Genomic DNA, 24,328 nt, shown 5'->3' with positions numbered 1-24,328 from the left:
GAAACCCAATGAAGTGGTACCTCTGCTGATAAGAGTTTGGATCAGTGTATCCATTCAGATTAGTTCACCACTGTATACAATGTCATGCTAAGAGAGCTGCAGTAATGGTATACAATGTCATGCTAAGAGAGCTGCAGTAATTTCCATGTTGCCCATCATGTGATCGTGCCTTTTAGGGTTTTCCTATTGTGTTTTTGTGAGGCCTAATTGGGGCATCAGGCTGCCCCACCATATACTTCAGGTTACATCAATGAAAATGCATGTGGGAATCTGGCAGGAATTTCTAGATCATTATAAAGACATGTCTTTTTAGATGGATGACCTAAGAATCAATAATGGACTCCAGGGAAGGTCAGAAACAGCTGGGATTCATAGCTTCCAGTGCACAGAGCCAGGGAAATGGGAGGGTGTACATCTGCCCAGGTACTACACCATTGTCACTGTCAATTCTGCTCTGTTGCATGGAACACAATGACAGCAATGTAGCATAAGTGACAATAACCCATTTTTTATTGTATGTGGCATGCGTTGTGGTATGCCCGGTATTCCAGTAATGGAATTGTTTTGTGTAGGGAGCTGTGCCACTTTCTGACACCTTTGATCGTTCCACCCCCCTTGAAGTCTCTATTTCTGAAATCTTTGAGCTCAAGAGCATGGACAGCTAATGTAAAAAAAAAATAAAGAGGCAATGTGTCCCTACCTTATCCCAGTCTGAGCTCTCATTCTCTCTCCCCCACCCCCGAACATTCCTCCAGCCCCTTTGAATCCCAGGAAGACAGAAACCCTCAAAGGAAGAATAAAGAAGAAAACGGAATGAAATAATAATGATAAAGAAATGGCAGACGGATAGTATGGCTACAGATAAGTATGTAGTACTTGGCAGCAAATTAAATTCATGATCAGTTGTTAAGGCAAAAAGGAAGAGAGAGGCATTAATACTGTTTGAAAAAGAAAAGTGAGTGAGCTCCCCCTTGCTAGCTGTGCTTTGTTCTGTTTCCCAGGTCCGCTCCACGCATTGTAATATCACCATCAGAGAAAGTCATTCGCTATTGCACAGATGTGACAATCTCTAACATGACAAAATGCCATTAGAGCTACCACACAAATGATAACAGGGGAGGGGGAAACACTCTGTATTCTTTCTCCCTTTCTCATTCTCTCTTTCACTCTCTGAAACAAGGCTGCCCTCTACAGAATAGAACACTATTCACTCACAAGAAAAGTGACGGGCTGTTCTTGTGTGCCTTTTGTAGTGAACATTCCTGCCAATGTGGGGAATGTCTGTGGACATGAGCTGGAGTTTTGCACATATATGGTGTTTGCGTGTGTGCATTCACATGTGTGTCCATGTTAGAATCTGTATGAGTGAGAAAGCAGAACAGAAGAAAGGAATTTAGATGGAAGAGAATATGAGTTGGGTTGCATTTTTAGATTAACAGACCAGAGGAAAAATCTTCAAATGGACACATAGGCTATTCTAAGAGTTAGTAAAAAGCTGGGGTAGAATACACCCATGAGATTACACAGCAGACTGTCTTGTTAAAAGAAAAAAAAGGGGGGAGTATGTACAGTATTCTTTAATGTATGAAATCATACTACTTCAGTCTTTATGCAGAATCACATAATGCAGGTACAACTTCACTTGGATTTGCTTTCCATTTTGCCTAGGTTTTTTTTTTTTTGAAACCTATTGAAAAGAGGGGTAGGGTTTTTTGGTAAGGCAGGAGGTCACCTGAGTTTTGATGTGTTGTCACTTTCACCCCTCATATGGAAACTTCTGCACTTATTGTTCTATCCCTGTGTTCCTTGCATTTTAGGGCAATTTGCTAACAAGCTTCAGAAATCCAGCTCTAACAGCTGAAATGTCCACTAACCCCTCCATCCAGCTCTAGTGGTGATTTTGTTTAAAGACATGGGCAAAGGTTCTCAGCCTCTCGCAATAATTACAGTGGGCAGTTGGGTTGTAGGAGGATGAAGTGAGGAGTTCTTGAGTGCTGCAAGCACTCTTGGGGACTTCATTATATCTCTGTAAACTGCATACAGATCCAGGTGCTCTTGGAGGAACACCAAGGCTGGATCTAGACACATCAAATAAGCGTTTCAATCAAACACATTGTAAATTTAAACAGGGAAAACAGGTAGAGAAAAACAGGACTCCACAGCGCCGTCTGGTGCCACAATGTTATATCACATATACAACACATATAAACCACCTTTTCTTTACCAGTCTAGCTGAGTCCCAAGATTCAGATCTAGTTTAGGCCCAGTTTTGACACAGAAACTGGTTTGGTAGCCCAGTATGATTACCTCTGTTCAGAAAGAGACAGGAGAAATGTGTCTTTGTTGATTCTCATATACTTCTAAACTGCTTTTGATGCAATCAGCCATGGTATCCTTTTGGAGTGGCTCTCCAAGATGTGGGTGGGTAGTACTGCTTTGTGGTGGTTCTGATCCTACTTGGATGGCTATTTCCAGAGGGGGAGGCATGAAGAGTGCTATTTGGCCCCATGGAACCTTCAATGTGGGGTTCTTCAGGATTCAATTTTATCTCCCATGCTGTTTAATATCTACATGAAACTGCTGAGTGAGGTCATGCAGAGTTTTGGAGTATGTTGTCAGTGATATGCAGATGTCAAACAGCTCTACTTCTCGTTTATCTCTTCAGGTGTGGCAGTGGATGTGCTGGACTGTTGTCTTGTCTTGGTAGTGGACTGGATGAGAGCCAAGAAACTGAAGCTCAATCCAGATAAGACTGAGGCATTATTAGTGAATGGTTCTCTAGATCAGTTGGAAGGAGCAGGTATGTAGCTTGTGGGTACTTCTGGATCGACTGCTGCTGCTTGAGGCTCAGGTGGCCACAGTGGCACACCAGCTTCAGCTGGTAGCTCAACTGCACCCCTATCAGGACACGGATAGCCTAATCTGTTCCCTACATTTCTAACCTTTAGGCATTACAGCAATGCATTATATGTGGGGCAGCCTCTGGAACTGGCCTGAAAGCTTCAGATGATGCAAAATTCAGTGGCCAAGTGGCTCATGAGTCCTGAAGTAACTGCACTGGCTGCCAAAAGGTTTCCAAACCCAATTCAAGGTGCCTTAAATGACTCAGGACTGCAATACCTCAATTAAAACCTCTACCCATATGAACTAACCCAGACACTACATGATAATCATCTGAGGCCTTTTTGTGTGTGCCCCCTCCACGAGCCATTTGAGGTCATAGGCAGAAACTAGGTTGAATGTCTTTCTAACAACAGTCCCTAATCCAACATTGTCTTTCCTTATTTGACTGAATTTTACTCACTTGTTTGGGAGAATCATGACTCTCCAGAGTTTTCAGGCAGGAGTCCTTCCCAACCCTACCTGGAAGTACCAAGAATTGAACCTGAAGCCTTCTTCGTTCAAAACAAGTGGCCTTCTGCTGAGCTATACCCTACCCAAATATAAAGGAAAGGCATCATTTGAAGACACCAAAAAGGAGCACATGGAATACACTCCTGGAGGTTACAATGAGCTTGGCATCTGAGAAATCAGCCAGTAGTTACCTGCATAAGTCTCATGCTGGGATCTGTTACTTAGCCAAAACCAGGGGTAGCCCACCCCATTTTGCCACCTGAGGCTAAATGGGAAGCTGCAACCTCCAACCACTGCCGTGTTCTGCCCTGCAGGATTCTGCTGCCCAAGTCCACCTCATGGATGGACTGTGGACATGACCTTGGTAGATGCCGAATTATTTGGCACGGGTTTGGTTACTGTACTTCTTACAAGCTCCATTTTAGTGGGATGAAAAGGAAAAAGAAATACACAACTTTATATTTTTCTGCACAAACCAAAATTGGGCATTATGTATTTTGCACCAGTTTATTGATGTGGAGGCATATCACAGTTCAAAGTGAGTGAAGGCTGAACCTTGCTGTTTCAGGACTTTTGCAGGGGGTGGAGGGATAGTAGTGATGTGTTTGAGAAATGAGCTTTCAACAACATCCTCATTATGTCTGCATGACACTTGCTGAGAAAATCAAAGGGAGGGGGAAATGCATCTCATAAAAACACACAATATGACCACAGAATTATAGATGAATTTTTGTGAAGCTTGTTTCCCAAGGGCCTATTTGCAAGTGGTCCACTTTCAAGGAGAAAGGGGAGACAGAGGGAAGGGAGTGCACCAGAGGTGAGGAAGAACTGTATTATTTACAAGATGTTCCTTCCACTGATGAATAGCTCCGGCTAGAAACAGAAAAACAGCTTTCACTTCACACAGAGTTCTAAGCAGAAACTTCAGAGCCTGACCATTCTGAAATGCTGTTATGCATCTCAACAAACTGCAGTTTACCAAGAAAAAAATAATAATCCTGGAAACAAAGAAAGCAAGTTGAAGAAGGGAGGGGGGGAGGGAAGAAGGGAAGGAGGCATCCACTGCTAGCTTTTTGGAACACTCTGTAGTATCCAGGTGTGGTTTGATTATGTGAGTGGACAAGGATGGAGGAAGGCAGAAATTTCTGTTCCTAGCTGTCTTAGGCTGCATCAAGACAGCACTTTATTCCATTTCCCTGATATTTCCTTAACAAAAAATTTCTGCACTTTATGTGATCTTCACAGGACATAAAATAATCTAGTGGACATCTTGAGTTCATTTTCATGTTAATTGTTTCCCCCCAAAAAATCCATTTGCAACCCATTAACCCAGAAAATTGTAGAAGTTTTGCATTGTAATGTCCCAGTGGTTTTCATGGATGACATTTGGTATACAGTTCTTTCCCATCCTTTTCATGGCTGAATCATAGGGAAAACAGAAACATGTACGTGCATAAAGAGTGGTTACATGTCCAATAACATCCACTGTTGTGTCAGACCACACCCACTGATGTGAATGAAATGTAGCATGAATAAAAAAGCTACAGTTCTATAATGCAAGAAATAGTGCAGCGTAAAAGGAATATTGGAAACTGGAACATAAGTCCTAGCATGATAACTGGAAAAACGAATGCAGGACAACCCACAACTGAATGTGCCCTTAGAATTATTTGGTTGTTGTTTTTTTATTATCTGGTGCAGTTCATTTACTGACAAATTCAATGTTCTTTGTCTTGCTGTCTGCTATTTAACACACTTTGCAGACTTATTTTCACAATTCACAAATTTGACATAATTACTCACATAATTCTTTCCACACCATTAATTTCAATGTAAAGGCCACACAAAGGCAAAACAGTTTAAATGGGAGCGGGGAGTCACCAATTACTTATTGTTTGTGGGGTGAAAATAACAGCAGGGAACATGGATTGGTATTTGCTAGATCGATTGCTATTCTGGACATGGGATGAATAAATGAACATTGGCAATTTCTGCTTTTGTTTCCATTTTGGTCAGAATTCTATGATGTCCTTAGACATTAAAGTCACTTTTAAAAACTCATTGTCACCCTTCAGAAAATGTAGTGCTGTTTCTTGGCTCTGTTGAGAACAGAGGATTGTCATGGCATCAGCAGTGACAGTAAAATCTGTAAAAAAAGGGGGGAGACATCCATAGCTGTGCCGACATTAGGCTCTGGCCCCACCCACAAATGGCATGTGGCCCCTAAAAAGCTGCTTTTCAGGGAATGGGGCTATTGGGCTGGTGGGGGGGGGAGCATGATCCTCATACCCATGATACAATTTAGAGATGTACTTATAACACACACATATAAGCAAGTGGCTGGAAGCAGATAAAGTACTACGTTCCAGCTATGGAACTGTGTAAAGAAAGCTGGATATGGAGGTATATTTTTTATCCCTTCAGACTCCACAGTCTAGATCGCATCAGGAGACTCATTGGCTAATCTGAGTATGTTGTAAGGTTGGCATCTGACAGCTTTGACATGTGCAACAGAAAGGAAGTCCTTATCCAGCCATTCCAGGAACTCCAAATTCAAGACCAGCTGTGCATATCATTCCTGACAAATAAGCTGGATGAAGAGGGCTTTTGTTCTGGACTCAGCTGCAACAGACAGGTAGCAAAACAGCCTTTGGGGGATATGTGATCCCTTAGCAAAGTTTCTTCTAGTTCTACCCCCTCCCCACAACCCAGAGAGCCCAAAGGCTTTGCAAACACAGCGGTATTTCTTCACAAAAGAATAATGGAATTTCAATCATCCTGCTTCTCCAAACACATAACCACTTTGTTTAATTTCCTCTCTCCCCTTTTGATTGCTCTTGTTCAGGCCCGCAGATTCTTTGGTCTGATGAAATGAATAATAAAAGGCACTTTCTCCTGCAAAAAGATTTAACAACAATGATAAGAATTTCCAATTATATATATATATATATATATATATATATATATACACACACCAAACACAAAAAATGGGTAGAAAGAACCCCCACACATCACAAATATTCCAGAGTGTTTCCCTAAGGGAAAATGTACAGGTGGAGGAAATTTTCCTTTTTTCTTTTTATTGTACTCTCTCCTTAAATAAATGAATCCCATATGCTTCTTGCTATTCAAGGCTTATATTGAACTAATGCTTGGTGTTGTTGTTGTTTTATGTGGATTGGTTCTAGAACCCAATCCCATATATGTGTCCTCTGATGAGTAACAGGGAAACGGAGCAGACTATGATACCAGATGGGACCACTGCCACAGATCCTTCAGAATCCCCATGGCTGGATGAACTCACATCTTCAGAAACAAAGCTTTGCCTCTAAAACTAACCACTGCAAAGTTACCCAATGATCCTAAAAGAAATAGTGTGTTTTGTTGTTGTTGTTGTTTTCCTAAAAGGAATAGTGTTAATAGTCCTGAATGTGTTCTGCATTCATGACCAGAACCTAACTAAAAGTTGGTTTCTTCTTGCTTTTGAGCTGACCTAAGTAATGCCAGGAGTTCTGGCTTCTGGGATAGCTGCGCAGCCTGCATGCGCTCCATAGGACACACACACATTTCCCCTTACTTTTTAGGAGGGAAAAAGTGAGTCTTATAGAGCAAAAAATACGGTAGTTTTCTCTACCATCTGCGGAGTTGGGTTGGGGGAATCCAGATTGGGAGGGTTTGGAATAGGTAGGTTAGTTTTGGGAGGGTGATCATTTTGTTCATGGCTATTTTGTCTGAGAGAGTGAAATTCATGTTGCTCCATGTTTTTAGGTCTTTGTTAATTTGTTGCCACAGGGGCTTGTAGTTATGGAGGTACAAATTATTGAGGTTTCTGGTTATGTTTACCCCTAGGTATCTGAACTTGGTGTGGCAAAGTTTTATTTTGGTGACATTAGTGCGTTCTTTTTTGGGTGTGAGGAGGGGTGTTGAAGCACCTAGCTTCTGACTTTGCAAAATTTACCTGTAGGCCCGACATCATTGCAAATGTGTTGAGTTCTCTGATTAGGGAGGTTGCTGTGCTTATGGGGTCTGGTGTTGTGACCATTAGGTCATCTGCAAACAGCCCCAATTTATAGGTTCTGCCTTTTATTTCCACTCCCTTGATGTCTGTGGCTGCTCGGATTCGGATTGCTAAGGGTTCCAGAGCCAGGATAAATAAGAAGGGAGACAGTGGGCATCCTTGTTTCATGCCTCTTTGGATTGCTATAGTATTAGAGTTCATACTGTTAGTTCTGCATTTTGCTGAGGCTTGGGAGTATATTTGTTTGAGGATTTGTAGGAAGTTGGGGCCAAATTTCATGTTAGTTAGTTTTTAAAGGGGGGGGGGGGACCCAGGAATCCTCAGCATGGGTTTCTTGTTGGGTAGCTTCCAGCTGGTCAAGTAGTCAAGCCTGTCCACCAATCGACCCCCTAGCCTTGATTTCTTCCTTCACAGCTCCAGGGAGGGCCTCCTTTAGATTACATGGTATCTCAAAGCATTAGGTCAGACCATGGTTGGAAAATGGAGCATTCTTTGTTTGCCTCAATATATTGAGGCGTATCCTTCTCAGTTGAACCAATAGCATCTCTCTTTACTGAGTCATAGGATCCGAGATTTCCCCTCTTTGTTGCATATGAGCCAATCAGGTTTGCTGACATTGTTCTAGATGTACATTTTCTCTGGATAACATTGGGATATCTGATGCATTGTTCTGGAGAATGATTTGTTCTGTCAGGCTCTGACAAAAGGCCTTAAACCATGGTGTGTGGAATTGATATATTTCGTTCATGACACATTCTAGAGGTCCTGGAGTTGTTCTTTGTTGCTTGGCATTATGAGAGATCCAAAAAATGACCCCTTTTGCTAATTTCATGGCATATTCCAGTTGTCTGGACTCCAAAATATACTGCCAAGCTTTGCATCATTGTTGAATTTGGCAACAACGCTGACCCTTATCTCATCTCTTTATGCAAGGCTTCCCTGGTGAATTACTTTGCATTCCTCCTGCCCCTTTGTGTTTGTTTAGTACTTGTTTACACTGCATACCCTGTTCTTATAAGGCATATCCGATGGTTCCCCCATCCAGCTTGCTGACCAGTTCAATACCCATAAAGCTTTGGTAAAGCTGTGGCCCCTATTATCATCAGGTTGTTCACTCGACCCTCCCTCTTCATGTCTGCTTGTAAGCAGATTTGAATCCATTTGTGTTAAAGTAATATATGCATAATGTGTCTTGCCACTGATTTATAGTGATGATAGTGATGCTGCTGGCAAGATCAAGATCAGGTTTGGCTCATACCTCACTCCACATGGCTTTCCTTTGTATGAGAATACTACACATCTAGTTTCCAAAGCATATTTCTTCTGTCAAGTTGAGGACAAGGCTAATGACACTCTGTAGCTGGCATAAAGAGCAGCAAGATCAGAGTCCCCTATTTTACATGCTAGCAAACAAGCCTGTCCTGAAAGCTTCTGTAGTGGACCAGGAACCACAATGTGAACCATTTTACCAGTTTGTGAAAGCAGATTTTCTTGGCTGTTATGGATGATCCCTAGATTCTTGGACAAATCGCTGTCTAACACATCCAGGTAGAAAGCCAATCATGGGCATGAGTCCTGACAGTTATGATGTATGTGAGAGTGAAAGTGCATGTAGGTGCGGGCATGCATGTATATATGCATCCTGATGATTCAAATTTAAATCTAGAAATCCAGACAGCAGTGAATAATGAGCAGCAGGGGCAGATTGTTAGTTCATATTTATTTTAGTAATGATTTAAACTCTACATGTCTTGGCCTAATGGACTGTCTTCTTTCTCCTGCTGCACTTTCGACAAATAGAGGCACTTGACATTGGAGTCACCTTCATTTAATAAAGAAGAAATGGTGGCTATATTTTCAGCGAAGGGTCTTTAACTGCACAGTGCATTTCTGTCATAGTAAGCAATAATGGATTGTTGACTTTCAGATCATGCTGGACGGCAAGCTCTTTTGCTTGGACATTGGCAGAAGATATATTGGAGCTGAAGTGATTGTTTATGGAGTATGAAATTTTGATGGGTAATATATACTGTGGTCTGGATTGAGTTTAAATTGTGGTTTTACAGAAGCTTTTTTTTTTTAATAATAAAAAAAAAGCTTGCTACTTTGGTATGTGTCTTTCCCCCAGTTCTATTGCTGTTTTCATCAACTTAAAAGGGTGTCCAAAAGCTTCAGATGAATGAATTTTATGCAATGTACACCAGGAGTACAAAATAAAAACAAATGCATACATAAAGATGACATCTTGTAGAGAAAATATTCCATTTAGGCCCTAATAAATATTTCTTCCAGGGTTGAGTGCAAAAGAAATGCACTCTGATTAATGTGTTCAAAACATTTAAGTGGGGAAGAGTAGATGGTACAAAATAAACAAGTTTGAGACCCCTCTAAATACTGGAAATAGATCTTTAGACTTGCAAAGCAGAGTGCAAACAGCCCAGCTCCCCCAGCTCCCTGCCCTTTAAGTCATGAAGTAGTCAGGAGCTAGAGCAACAGAATTTCCATTCTGTTCTGTACTCAGCTGAATTTATTCATTATATAAAATACTTAGTTAAAAATGTTGTGTTGTTCACTGGTGTGCTTGGCATGTAGAATGTTGCAGATTCAAACTTAGCCTATACAGCTGAACAACCTCAACAAGGCCTCTGTCATACCCTCTAAAATTTATCTGATGAATACAGGGACATTAATAATAATAATAATAATAATAATAATAATAATAATAATATCCCATCTGTGTTGCCCCAGCAACTCTGGGTGGCTTCCAACATATATATAGGTCCCTGGGTAAGATACCTGCCAAAGTTTAGATAATAACAGATCTAGGGACCCATTTTACATTTATTTATAAAAGTAGAAAATCACATTCTTTCTTCATCCCCCTTCCTGAAAGTACACTTCAGAAAAAAAGAGAGGGCTGTGCTTTTAAAACGTTTGGTTGTTATTTGGGTGGGTGGGTGGGTGGGTAGGTAGTTGGATCAGAAAAGAAGCAGGTTACCCCAACAGTCTAACTCTGATGCTTATCCCCTGCTCTCACAGACATAATCTGAAGAATGATGACTGACCCATGTAAATAACAACTCCACATCCCTGCCTCCAAATTGCTCTGATTGGAAGGACTTCAGAAAACAATTCATTATGACTGAAAGCTTGACCTGTCTGTCAAAAAGGCAGGTTTCCCTAACCCTCCCTCACCACTCCCTCCCATCTGGAGCCCTGGTCATTTACCCAGTCAGCTGGATCTTGTTTATCAGAAAAGAAAAGAAAGAAGTGAGAGATTGTGTATGTAACCTCATTGTTGTTGTTGTTGTTTTGTTGTTGTTGAAAAATGGAGGCAACAGAATGACTCTGAAGCTTAAGAGTTTTCTTATCTACCTTGAGGTGCCTTGTTAATGGCACAATCTGACTTGGCAATGTGAACTCATGACCTGAATCTCCATGATTTGTCTCATTATTCACGGTATACACAGAGCTGATGTACAGACCTAATAGACACACAAACACCCAGCCAGGCACTCAGAACTGAACCTGCTTAAGTGATCAGGGCAGAGTCAGTGAAAAACCTGTTTCCTAAAGCCAAGCTACTTAGCACTTCTTCAAGGAGGACCAAATGCAAACAGCTAATTCTACAGAGATACCATATGGAGGATGGGCAAGATCTGATGAAATGTCAAAAAGAGATCCCTTTGGAGGCAGTGGAGGCTTAAAACACTCTGCCTGTTGATTCCAAGGCAGTTCCACCCATGAGGCAAAGTTAGGCAACTGCCTCTGATGGCAGGATTCACTGGGGCAGCAGATCCCAATATAGATCTTTCCTGCTCCCCTGTTCCCCATATAGATATTCCCTCACCCTTTCTTCTTTAGCAGGGAGGGGAGAACCGTTTTGAGGTCTGCTTCAGCTGCCAAAATGGCTTTGCCTGGTCCTGACCCCCAACCCTTTCTACATGTGCCAGAGCATTCCCTACTCATTCCTTACTCATATCTGGCAGTAGATGTAAAGGCCCCTCCCAAAATAATCATTTTGGGCCAAGTTGTTGGAATGAGCCTCTGTTTGCTTTGCTGCGATTAGCACAACTACCTGTCTAAAATTAGTCACAAAGTAGTATGTCATAACATTGCCAGATTCCCCAATGATTTGTACGTACATATGAATGGATATTCAGCCTCTGCTTTAGTTTGAACAAAGTTTTCAAAATCGGGGGGAAGCATTAGGTTTCCTTTTTGCAGACTCATTAAGTGATTTTTATAGCTGGCAGATAACAGATAGATCAGACCAACCCCAAAGTCATACAGTTAGTTTTTAAGTTATTGCTGAAGATTGAGGTTAATTTACCTAAGAGAGTCTCTGTTCGTTTTGATATATATCTAGAAAGCACTTAGCCTCATCTGAGGTTGCAATAAAAGCCAATAAATTTAAAGACCATTTATGATTTTTAGACGTAGAATAGTGGTGAGAGCTAAAATCAGAGCATAGGAAGAGCTCAGCTGGATCTGAGCGAGGGAACTTCTAGTCTATCCTTTGACAACCAAGTGCCCTCCAGATGTTTTGGACTACATCTCCCATCAGCTCCAAAAGTAGCAGGCATTGATTTTTCCCCTCTTTTGGAGGCAACGGGGAAGGCCCTCTGGGGAAGGGAACCGAAAGCAAAGCAGAGCCCTCCATCCGCTGCCCTATGTAGCAGGCATTGATGATGGCTCCTCTAATCCAATATCACACCAACAGTGCTCACACAATATTTCAGCAGTGGTCAGCCAGATGTTTCTGGGAAGTGTACAGGCAGAGCATGAAGTCACCAGCCCTCCCCTGCTTTATGTTTCCACCACTATATATATCAACTCTGCACATGTTGATTCCATGCAGATATTGGGACTAGTTGTGGTATACCTGTCCACCATACATTCATTTAATTTAAAACAACCAAACATATACATCCAACATAGTGGCCTATGTACCACATCCTATAGCAGAGTTTTCCCAACATTCACATTTTCTATTGTCAGTTTCATCCTACTGCTGATCAGCTTCTTTGTGTCATTCAGTTTCTTTGAGTTCTATTATAGGACAAAGAGAGAAAAATCAATTTCTATTGTATCTTTCCATACCATTAATAAAGCTCCAATATATCTTAGGGTCCATCCACACTTTCATTTGTCCCATGAATTCAAGTCACTGGTACAAGAGGTGCGGGGAAAACCTGCTGTCTACTGCTGAATCAGAACAAACATCAATCAGGTTTTCTGCAGATTGACATTTATTCCAATTCAGCAGTAAAAAGTGGGTTTTTCTGGGGGAAATGGCAGGGCCAAAGAAAAACCATGTTACAAACGGAATTGTGGATGGACTCTTAGTCATTCCCTCCCCACAAAGAAGCATAAAATGGTTTAGATTTTTCATAAGACAAGAGTTTTGGCTCAAAATAATTTTAGTTGCTTTTGTACAAGGTTTTTTGAGCAGTTACCAAAACTTTGTATAGTGTTCCAAATGTGGAAGTATGAAAAGAGATAGATGAATGTGTAAATTTCAGTTTGCCTTGGCTTCTCAATATTCCAACTCTAAATTCATTTATCTATAATTTGGCAGGGTTTGTAATTTTATTTTTTTACAAAAATCCCTATGAAAATATGTCAGAATTTTAGTTCAAGTTCTCACAATATACAATTGCAAGCAATTCTCCCTATGACAATGGACATTCCCCCCCCCCCACAAATATAACACATTTTTATGCACACTTTCCTGGTAATATATGCATTTTTTTCTGGATGAACACATAATCAGATGGTGAACCACTTCAGTAGGATCTCTCTAGACAAGCTGGAACACATAACAAGATTGAAAATGAGATTCAATGTGTGTGTCAGGTGTGGGGCAGGAAGAAAGGAGGTGCGAAGCACAAGGAGTCTTGTTTAAAAAACAAAAGCAACAACACTTTGTGCATCCACATCTAATATTGCCCCTTTCTAAAAAAATATTTATTGGTGTGGCCTTTTCTTTTTGTAAATAAATAATAAAAAAACCGGCCCTAAGGTGGCACTCACCCTTCTTATAGGAAATCGGGGATCGGGGGGTCAAGTTGGGGGAGAGTGAGTAATGACCTGTTTTAATCTGAGGAATGTTGGAGGATATGGAAATCACCATCCATCAGTTGATGGGCAGTGATTTCAAACATGTGGGTCGGTGGCACTTCAAAGCACCTGTAGAAATCTTTACAAACACTGTGTGGTGTGTTGAAGTCCCAAGGATCATCACCTGGTGCCATTGTGCTGTCAGGGGATTGACAGGTGAGTGGCACAACCTACTTCCCAAATGCAGCCCAGAGGGATAGGAGAGATAGCAATGTCGCCCACTGGCTAGAGCAGTTTCCCCACTCTTCACCTAAATAAATAATGGTTTAAGAATAGCTTAACTTTGAATTTGAGCCAAGCCATTGTCTTATTCACCTGCTTGCATGCTTCTTAGGGCATCTTACTGTCCAGAATTGAAGATAGACTATTGGATGAGATGGATCCTTGGTTTGATGCAGCAGAACTTTTCTTATGATGTTTTAGTTTGTTTTGTGTTCACAAACACTCTGATTTCTGAAACTCTTTATATTATCCAGCATATTAATAGCTTTACTAGAACTCTCATACGCCACATTTATCACATTTGAGGCATGATCTTAAAAATTCCTCAGGTAGAAATATGATTTGTTCTTTGTTGCCTGCACTTTTTGCTAACCTCTCATTATTTATAAAATACTACAGGGTCTCTCTCTCTCCATCCCCCCCCCTCTCTCTCTCTCTGTATTGATCTATCATTTGAAAATGTCAGAATATGATGCATGATCTGAGACAAATATATCACCAAACACCCTTGTGTTACCACCAAACCTCTCTAATTTATCAGGTGTATGGACTATAGAACATAGGGGAAGAGGAAAAATCATATCTATTCTGTTCTTGTTTTTTAAATCATTTTTCTGTTTTTCTTTTTATTTCCATATTGGTTGACACACACACACACACACACACACACACACACACACACACACATATAAAGGAAGAGTGAATACCCCATCACATGTATTGTCTGTCAGCTTTGCTCAGCTGGATTGGACTGGGTTTGCATTTAGATGTCCTGGAGAGGTAATCACATGACAAACATATAATCTCATCCTGGGGTGCATTCCGATGTGCGGAATATTGTGCTAGCTTTCCTGATTATAATACTAATGCTGTCCTGTTTTCGCTAATGTTCCTTTCACTCTTCAGTACCTGTAGTGTTATGGAACTGAGGCTTTTTGACCAATATACTAGCATGTCACATTGCATTTCTTTCATGTTTATTGTTATTATATATAGATAGTAGAATATCTCACAGTGAATGGATGACATTGTGATGCTTGGTTGCAGGGTGACATCACTGAGGGCAATTGAGGGTGAGGGCAATTTAAATAAACAAGCAAGCCATTTTCAATGATTACCCTAAAAATTAAGAAAAGAAGAGGAGGTGTGTCTGGCATTGCTAAAAAAGACTTGCAGAACACATTGCAGCTTCAGTTTAGCTGTAATGAAAATATTATCTATACAGTGTAATTATCTTAATTGTTTTTGCATTCTTGGGAAGAAACAATACATTAAAATCCAGACATCTTAACACTGCAGCACAGCAGTGTTAGTAAACTTCGGTGTACACATTTTATATTTTCATCCCTCCTCCACCCAGTGCAACTGGATTAACTTCTCTTTTTCTAACTTCATATTTGGTTTTTCAATAAGCTGCCAAATCGGGCTAAATTGGCAGTAGTTATTGCTAATTCTCTCTCTTAAATCCCCCGACATCATCCCTTACTCACTTTAATAAAAGTTGTGATACATGAGCTGTAAATTTTGTGTCAGAATCTCATATTTGAAATTAACCGCCTTTGGGCAAATAGCAGAAGTAAAATGATATTTTGCAATGTTGTATATTAAATAAACTCGCTTTTGGTTCTACGGGAAGGAGCGCTTTTGGAGAAATTTGCTGCCAAAGATGCTTACGATTGATAAAATAGGATGTGCCTTGATGTAGTGAGCAGCTTCCAAACATGAAAAAGTGTTGTAAGAATGTGTGTGTGTGTGTGTGTGTGTGTGTGTGTGTGTGTGTGTGTGTTTAGGTATTTCCTGCCTTAATAATAGTCAGTGTAAAGAACAAGGACTCCAAGTGAAGTTTTTGTTGGGGAAAAAGAGCTATTGGATTAATTTATTTTTATGATTGTGTGCAAGGTATTACTTCAGGCATGCCCAAGGGCTCCTAATAGCCCAAAAGCTTTTAAGCACCCTGTGGGATTTTTGACTCTCTCTTTGAAGTGGGTGAAAGATGGGAAAGAGTGTGCAGAAGCCTCCAACTTTTGTGTGGCTGAAATGTACAAAGGAAAGTAGCACATCTGTTGTCAGGCCTCTGGAGACATGTTGACAGACTGGTGAGAGGGTCAGGAGGAATGGGAAGACAGTGTAGTGCCTGATCCTGGGAGGGATCTCCAGGGAGAGGCTAAGCAGGTTGTTGGAAGAAAACCACTGGACATCTTGAGCCTCAAGGGAATGTTGCCTGACTTAGACTCTGCTCTGCCTCCTGCCAGTGAAGCGATTCCCACCCTCAGAGAGGCACAGGAGCCTGAACCGGATATTATACAGACACTGTTGACCCTGCCTCTGTCTCCAGGGATAGGATGTGACTTCGGTCGTATAAGCAGACCCAGCCCACCTGTAGAAGTTCTCACTTGCTTGCCTAGGCCTCTGGTTTTGGGACAAAACCCACACAAATAAGTGTGCCTGCCTGGCTTTTCAAAAAGGGGAGCTCAGAGTGAGTGTCAAGTGTTGGGGCAATGACTTAGCTTATACCTAGCTAAGAACTTTAGAGCTCTGTTTTAACCACTGGTGTGTGTACCTTATAACCTGATCTGTGTTTTTGTGTTGTGGTGAATTCTGGAAGAAAGCTTTTGCAAATAATTTTGCTGAGAGTCTAAGTACTGTTTCCATGATGGAGCCGGGGCAACAACTATTGCACTGCCCACTTTTGTCTTTGGTCACATCCATTTTTCCTCCAGTTACACTTATCAGTAGTATGTTGTCTTCAGGAGATTCCTCATGAGGGAATGTGAGTTCCACACACCTACCTGTTTCCCTTCCTACTTCTCAGCTTCTTAGTCTTGCTCATCTTCTTTCTTTGTTGGAAGAGGAACTATAGTAAAATGGAAGCAGTGTTGCATGTTATGAGAACAGGGAAGAATGGCAAACTATACCTTCTTACTATACCTTCTTACACCGCTACTGACCCACACTGATTCCAATTTATGGGGAAAGAGTAGTGGCAGCATATCCAAGGAATAGTTCAATTCTTATAATTGCCATAGTGTAGGAGGCAATATAGCAGATTTCAGGGATTTCAGCAGGCACTTCCTTTCTAGGTAAAATAACCCAGTCGTGAGCCAGGAAAATCAGCAACCCAGAACTGGCACTCCACAGAGTGAGGGAGAATATAAAGAAACAGTGGAAATGAAAGTTGTGCATGAATTAGATATGCAGAAATGACAGCCCAAGAATCAGCAGAGTCCTGGCCCTCCTAATATAGGAGCAAGAGATTCATCAATCCTCCTTAATTGTAAGAAGTAGGATTGGGGCTTTCAAGATACTCAAGCTTTGACTGCTCCTTCCTTCCTTTGGGTCAAAGAAGAGGGAGATTTTTATATGTGCATTCATAGGTTTATGTGTGCAATTAGATATCCTGCTTTTTGCAGTGGTTCCAAACATGGAGAGAGAGGCTATGCATGTATCACTTGTATTTGTATAGATTCTACTGATATTTATGGAAGAACATGTAGTTGGGACAATGTTTGTGGTCTTGGTTCTCCTCCCCTCCTCCCCTAGATGTGGTCCCTTAACATCTAAAAAAGGATCACTGGAAATGTGAACTCAATCCATTGGCAAAACTGTGTTTGGGGTGAGATGAAAGTTCTGTCATACACATGACTTGCCATACAAAGATTGAAGTCCACCACTTGATGTTGCAGCCAATGAGTGGTGAACATATCCGTCGTGTCTACACTAAATGTTCCCTGGCCCCAACTATTACTTCTGTCTGCCAAATAGGTTTTCTTACAACTGTTCATCTGTGCAGTATGTTATCCTGTGGTGTCTGGTAGGGCCGGCCCACCCATGAAGCAAGGTGAGGTGCCCACCTCAGGTAGCAGGACCCACAAAGGCAGCAGATCCAGCCTCAAAGGAATGCAATGCCTGCTGCTGCTGTTTCACACTCTTTTGAGGCCAGATCTTCCACCTCCTCAGCAGCTCCCTACCATGCCACCTCTACTGCAGTCTCTTGGCAAATAGAAAGTGCTGCTGGTCTCCTGCCACCCCCAGGAAGGAGATGGTGGGGGCTGCCCTCTAGGGTCTTCTGGGGTCTGCACCCACTCATGATTCAGAGCCCCCCCCCCCGCAGCGACCTATGATTCCCATTTCAATCATTGGGTAACGTTGATTTTATTCCCTTCCTTGTTCCCAATGTAGATCTTCACTCCCCCTTGTTTCTGATGTAGGTCTTCATTCCCCACTTCTTCCCTGGTTTTCCTCAGGTGCTTAAATGTTTTGGGGAAGTCCTGGTAGCTGGTAATAAGGCAGAAGACAAAGAGGAGGTGGTGGAGCTTGAGCCAATGACAGGCAGAGTCAAGTAACTCGAATTGTGTCCCCATCCTTCTCCCTGCCAAATTCTACAAGGGCAGCACTGAGGCTAAGGAGGAGGAAACTGACAGTCTGTGCTAACCTCTGGAGCAGATGTAAGCAAGGAGAGAGGCAGGTAGGGGCTGGCTAAGGGCAGACTGAGGTTGGTGGAACAGTGCCCTGTTCACCCAGCCTCCACTGATCATAGCTATGTCAAACTGCAAGCAGGGAGTAATTTCCTTTGAACTTTGTAACCTTTTCCATTTTCCTCTTTTACATTTTCTGAATAACCAGTAAATATCTGATTTAGAAATAAGTGCTCTCAGCATATCAAGCTGCAGTTTGCAATGGAGCAGTTAAAAAAAAAAAAAAACTTTGTTAGAGGAATAAGTTTGTTGAAAAAAGAACCTTATCTGCTCACAAATGTATGCTTTTAGCTGGTTTCCATTGTCATACTGAAATACTTTCATAATCCTTTCAATTACTTTTGAGATTGTTGAGGAATCCTTGGGAGATTATATAGAAACACCTGTACTAAAGAAATAGTTTATCTACACTGTAGCATGCTATTAAAATCTTTCATGAGTCTGGATGTAATACTTTACAAATAACTATCAAATACTTTCAATTTCCTTTTGCACAGCTCCAAAATCTCTTTGGAATGAAGAAGTATTTTTTAAAAGAATTTATTCCCTACAGTTTCCCAATCTTCCAATCTGTAAAAAAAAGTATGTCTTGGCAAAGATTAGAATATCTTTACAAAATACTTTGAAATGATTTGGAAACTGCAAACACAGCTGCTGAAGTGTCACAAAAATGGCTAGGAGCTTAAAGTAGGGAGATTACGGTGTTTGTTGCCTGCAAAGCCTCATTTTCCTTTCTCCTTGTGACTTCCACGGGATCATTAAAAAATAAAGACAGGAAGACTCCATTACTTCATTATATGTAAGAATAAATGTATCATACTTGGTTGCTGGAACTATCACTCTATACCTAGGAAGCTCAAGTTCATAAGAAGGTCCTTGCTGGATCTGATGAATGACCTATTTAGTGCAGTATTCTGCTACCACATTGGTCAGCCATATGCCTTTGGGTAGCCCACAAGTAGACAACTACTGAGAGGCAGAGATGGTCTGGATGTGGACCAATAAATTGAAGCTGAATCCTAAAACAACAGAGGTGTTCTTTGTCCAAAGTTCTCAAATCTAGGGTGTGTGGAAGTGGCCTGCTCTGGACTGGTTTGCACTCCCCTGGAAGGAACTGGTTCCATGGGAATACTCCTGGATTCAAAAATGACACTGGAGCCCTGGCAGCCTCTCTAGCTCGGAGTTCCTTTTGCAAGCAATGGCCATATTTTGACAGACCTCGCCACTGTAACTCTGTGCTCTAATAACTTCCAGACTGGATTAATGTAATGTAATCTACATAGAGCTATAACTTAGAAATTTCACAACAACAAGATTACAGTGGAACCTCTGGTTGTGGACGGGATCCGTGACGGAGGCACGTCCGCAACCCACAGTGTTCGTAACCTGCAGTGCCACGTCTGCACATGTGCTTCTGTGCATACGCGAGTGGTGAAACCCAGAAGTAACCCTTTCCGGTACTTCCGGGTTTCCCGCAGTATGCAACCTGAAACCATGTAACCCGAAGTGTCTGTAACCCAGGGTACCACTGTACTGGCTGCAGTTCCATTTAGATCTTATGTAACCCTTGTTTTACAAGAAGGGTTGGTTGTTTTGCTTGCCAGCTTGTTTTGAGGCCCAATTCAAGGTGCTCATGCTAGTGTTTTATTATTTTACTTGCTTTCTCAACTTAGGCCCCAAATATCTGTATGGCTACTTCCTTCCCTACAGATCCTCTTGAGTGTTGAGATCAACAGAGGGGGCCCTCCTGATAATTCCAGTGCCCTCAGAAGCTCTAGTTGTAAGTGGCACAAGAGAGGGCATTTTCTATGGCAGCCTTCACCACAGGGCTACATCTATAATGTGCTCAAAATACACACCTTTACTTTGGCCTTTGACAGTTGAGAGATGTGTTTTTAGGATCCGCCCTCTTCTTGTGATCATGTTACCCTGACAGCAGGTTAGGTGGGAAGGAAAAACAGAGGTGTGGCCATTGAAAGGCCCAGCCCACTAGAAGCTGCAGTGGTGAGATGGGGCACGAAAGAAAGACTTTCTCCTTGCCAGCCTCGGAGTTTCTTCCCAAGGCCCTGTTCCTCCTATTGCAAACCCCACATCACCCTTCCATAGGACTTGTCCTCCTCCAGATTCTTGGAGTGCAGGGGGGCTGTAAACATGTGTGTGCAGATCTTTCCATAACAGTCTCTAGCAGTGGACTGGAGACGAGTGCTCAAAGGCTGCTTGGTGGCAGTGGTGTTGCAGCTGAGGCCAAAGGTCAGGTGTTGGGAGCCACTGCAGCTGGTGGCAGTGGGGAATAGGGAGGCTGCCGGGCTTTGGGAATTGAAGCATCCTGAAAAGCCAAGCCAAGCCAGGTGAGGACAAGCAGGGGGATCAGGTTACAGCACTGGCCTGGCGTTCTCTGTGGCTGTGGGTGGGGCACATTATGAGGTGGGACAAGTTCAGCTAGGTGACTCTGGCTGGGTCTCGATGGCACCGGAGAGCTGCCAGCACTAGCGAGAGTCTGCTAGCAATGACAGCAGCTGCTATGGTTAGTCATGCATGAGGGGGTGGAGACATGACACAAATTGTTGTGTTCCTGAGGGCCCTCTACCTGATTTGGGAGGAGCAAGGATGAGCTGGAGCTATCCTGTTGGGGAGAACAGTGAGGTTCTGCTTTACAAGGAACTTGGGGTAGAGGCAGAGATTTGCTGCTGAGAATATGGACTGAATCAGCCTCCCTTCCCCCCAGCCAGCCACTGATTGCTGCCCATCAGGGTCTCTGCTGCTACCCCCACCTCCACCCTTGCATGCCATTCCCTAGGGCAGAGTGAGACACCACTTCTCAGTGTTTTCAAAGAGTTGGGAGGGCAGGATTCTGCTCCCAGGACCACCTGATTGAGATCAAGCAAAGCTTGGAGTCACACCTGGCTGCTGAGGGCCCGCAGGGCAAACTTCCTTCTCTTGGTGGTTACAGTGGAGGGCAGGGGGTTGGTGGTGCAGTACAGATATTTGTCCCCTTTGGGAAAATGTGTGGATCCAACACTTTCTGGGTGGCCACTGTGGGAAATGTTCTGTTGAAATAGAGAGGCCCTTAGCTAGATACTGCAGGGCTTTTCTTCTGCTCTTACATTCTAAAGTTGGATGAGCTCGCCACTCAAGACAGAAACATTAAGCAAAGCATATGCAACAGATCCAGTTATAGAACTCCTGAAATAGAACATTAAGTAATTTGGAAGTAATGCAGTGAACTATCGTGGGAGAACAACCTTTGCTAAATGTGATTGCCTGTCAAAATATTGTTCCTGGCTCTGGGTTCTAATATTCTTGACAACTTCTTTCAAATTTGTGATTTACATTTCAGGTTTCTGGTGCTTAGAAACTAGCATTAACCTAAAAAAAGGTGTGAAAAACTTATTGTGCAGAAGAGTGAGTGGTGTTTAGAGTGGAAAATTTGTCTAGATGCAGAGAAGAAAATATTCAGACTTCTATTAATGAGAGAGGGAAAGGGGGAGAGAGACACCCTTGGGGGGGGGGAGAGAGAGCTATTTGCCAGTTTGCACCTAAACTGGTACCTTCCAGATGTTTTAAACTCCCAGCCACCATGACCATGCTTTAACAGTGCAACATACATTCAAGAGGGGCACAATCTCCCTTTAGTGACACAAATTCAAGCTTTCACCAAGGGGCTTATCCACACTTACATTTGCCCCACTCTTTCCGGGCACGGTATGCACCTTAAAGCTCCATGTCTGAGCAATCTTTTTGTCTCAGAGCTATCCCTATGAAAAACCCCTCTTTAAAGCAGAAGTGCAAGAAACAACAATTCAGGTTTTCTATGAATTGCCAGTTCCTCTGGTTCAGCTTTAAAGAGTGGGTTTTCGTGGGGTATGCTCTGGAGCACTTCAAAGCATGAACTGTGCCTAGGAAGCATGGAGGAAATGTAAGTGTGGATAAGCCCTGAGTTTTGAAAAGCACCTCTGATGAGGGATGGCAACTCATTCAAGAATGATGAGGGTTAAGAGGCAGCTCAAGGTTCCTGTCAGCAGAGACTGCACTTTGAAACTGGAGATTCTTAAGAGGATGAGGGGGAAAGGGGGTGGGGGGAGAATCATATTTGGCAGAGGTAGAACTTTTAAGAAACAGGATGGTAGACTTGGGCAGAGCTCAAATGCCCCTCAAGGCTGATTTTTATGGGGTGGGGGGCAGGGAGATAAGTGGCTCAAGATATGAGGAGAAAGACAATAAGGATCCTACCCCTTTTTTACAGAAACTAACAGGACCACCAGCTGAGATTTACTTAACACTAGCAATGAGATGGTATCCTCTTTCACAGGCTAGCAGGGTAGTTTATTTGGTGCAGGGCATACATCATTGTCTTCCAACACCTCACCACTAGTTCTGTTACCTTAAGCAGCCACTTCTCTTTGTCTAATAGTAGGGTTATTCCACAGTATTATCCAGATTTAAGGCAGTAGCATGTCTCAAACCAGAGGCCTAAGAGTTGCAAGGGAGGAATTCAGTCTGAACACCACCACACAGCTCTTGCAAAATAAAGGAATTTCAGAGAGACAAACTAAACCTGCAAGGAACCTGCAAGGAACTGCAGTAGATTGGAGGCTGGTGCTACCTGATTCCTATAAAGGTGCCCATTTTATACAGGCCAATGCTTGCAAATTGAATGACATTTTGAAAGGAGGATGGGAAGTGGGGGTGGTTGTTAGGAAACAAGAAGTCAGTAACAACCTGGCAATTTTAGATAGCTATGCTTCCTGCGCTTGTATCTAAAATAAAGCTATGAGATTGCTATATGATTGCTGCTGCAAAAGAGTCTGGAGTTTGGACAGAAGATGTTAATGGGTTGATAATGATTGTGTAAAGTTCCTTAAGGGTTAATAGATCAAGTTAATGGGCACATGTTTTGTTAGGGAAACCACAGGTGAAATGTCCAGGTGAGGTAGTTGGACATCCTCTCATCCTAACCCCCCCCCCCAAAAAAAAAAATCAGATGGAAAGGAGCAACCCAAATGTGTCTGAGGGAAACAATAGACTAACTTTTTTGAATGGTGTTAAGGAAACAGCAGAGGGCTAAGTTTGAGCTATGGAAAATGTGGGGCAGTGGATTTGATGTTCAAGCCAAGGGTAGTCAACATTTGTAGGCCTGTGGAAACATTTGTATTGTTAAGCAAGTGCTATGGGGCACTACCCACTCTGGTCACATTTCTTCCCCTCCCTCAGATCATTCCCCCACCCCACCCCTCTGGGAGTCAGAACAGGAGAAAAACTTCACATAGATACTTTGCTTTTCCCAGAGATCTGGTTAGAAGTCTCATCCAGTAGAATTAATCTGAGCCTTGAGAAGCACATAGAGCTGAAAGGGAAAGGGGAAAAGCACCGTTCTTCCAACTTTCTCCTTCAGCTCTATTTCAAATGGTGAAGTACCTCATGACCAAGGGGACAGTGAGGTGAGTAGGGAAGTATCAGAAGCATTGAGCCCACAGGCTTAAACTGTCTGCCTCCACTTATGTGCAACATGTATATTTGCAGTACATTCAGACATTGCAAAATGCCTTATCCAAAGGCACACTTCCAAAGGTACAAAGCAGGGCTCACTACTAGCAGCTAGCAGCTGATCAGCACAGTTGACAGCAAACCCTTTGAAACAGACATGTGATGTCATCATGATATCAGAAGATTGTATGTAGGTGGCTCCACCCACCTGCAAAAGTTTCCCTTTTCATTGCTGCAGGATGGTTTGTAATGCCCAAGATAAGCAACTGAAAGCAGAAACAAAATAAAAAAATTCCTTCCAGTAGCACCTTAAAGACCAACTAAGTTAGTTCTAGGTATGAGCTTTCGTGTGCATGCACACTTCTTCAGATACATGCACACAAAAGCTCTGTCAGAGTCACCCGTGGTCCCAGCTCACAAGAGACCAAAGTCCACTCCAGCTTATGTACAAAAGCTTTTATTGAAGAACATTATTAGCTTTACATCCGAGCTGTGTGACCCTACGTCTGTTACGCTTAGACCGCCGAAGTCCCCTCTGAGTCACTCCCGCCTCGACACCAGTTTAAGAGGCTTGTACTGGTCCACCTCTTTCTCTCTTTCCTTTTCCGCAGGGTCTTTCTGCCCCCCTGTGTTCTTTCCCTTCGGGACTCTC

Source organism: Podarcis erhardii (genome assembly GCF_964252035.2).
Source record: "Podarcis erhardii genome assembly, chromosome: Z".
NCBI lineage: Eukaryota > Metazoa > Chordata > Lepidosauria > Squamata > Lacertidae > Podarcis > Podarcis erhardii.
This window is presented reverse-complemented; position numbering follows the sequence as displayed.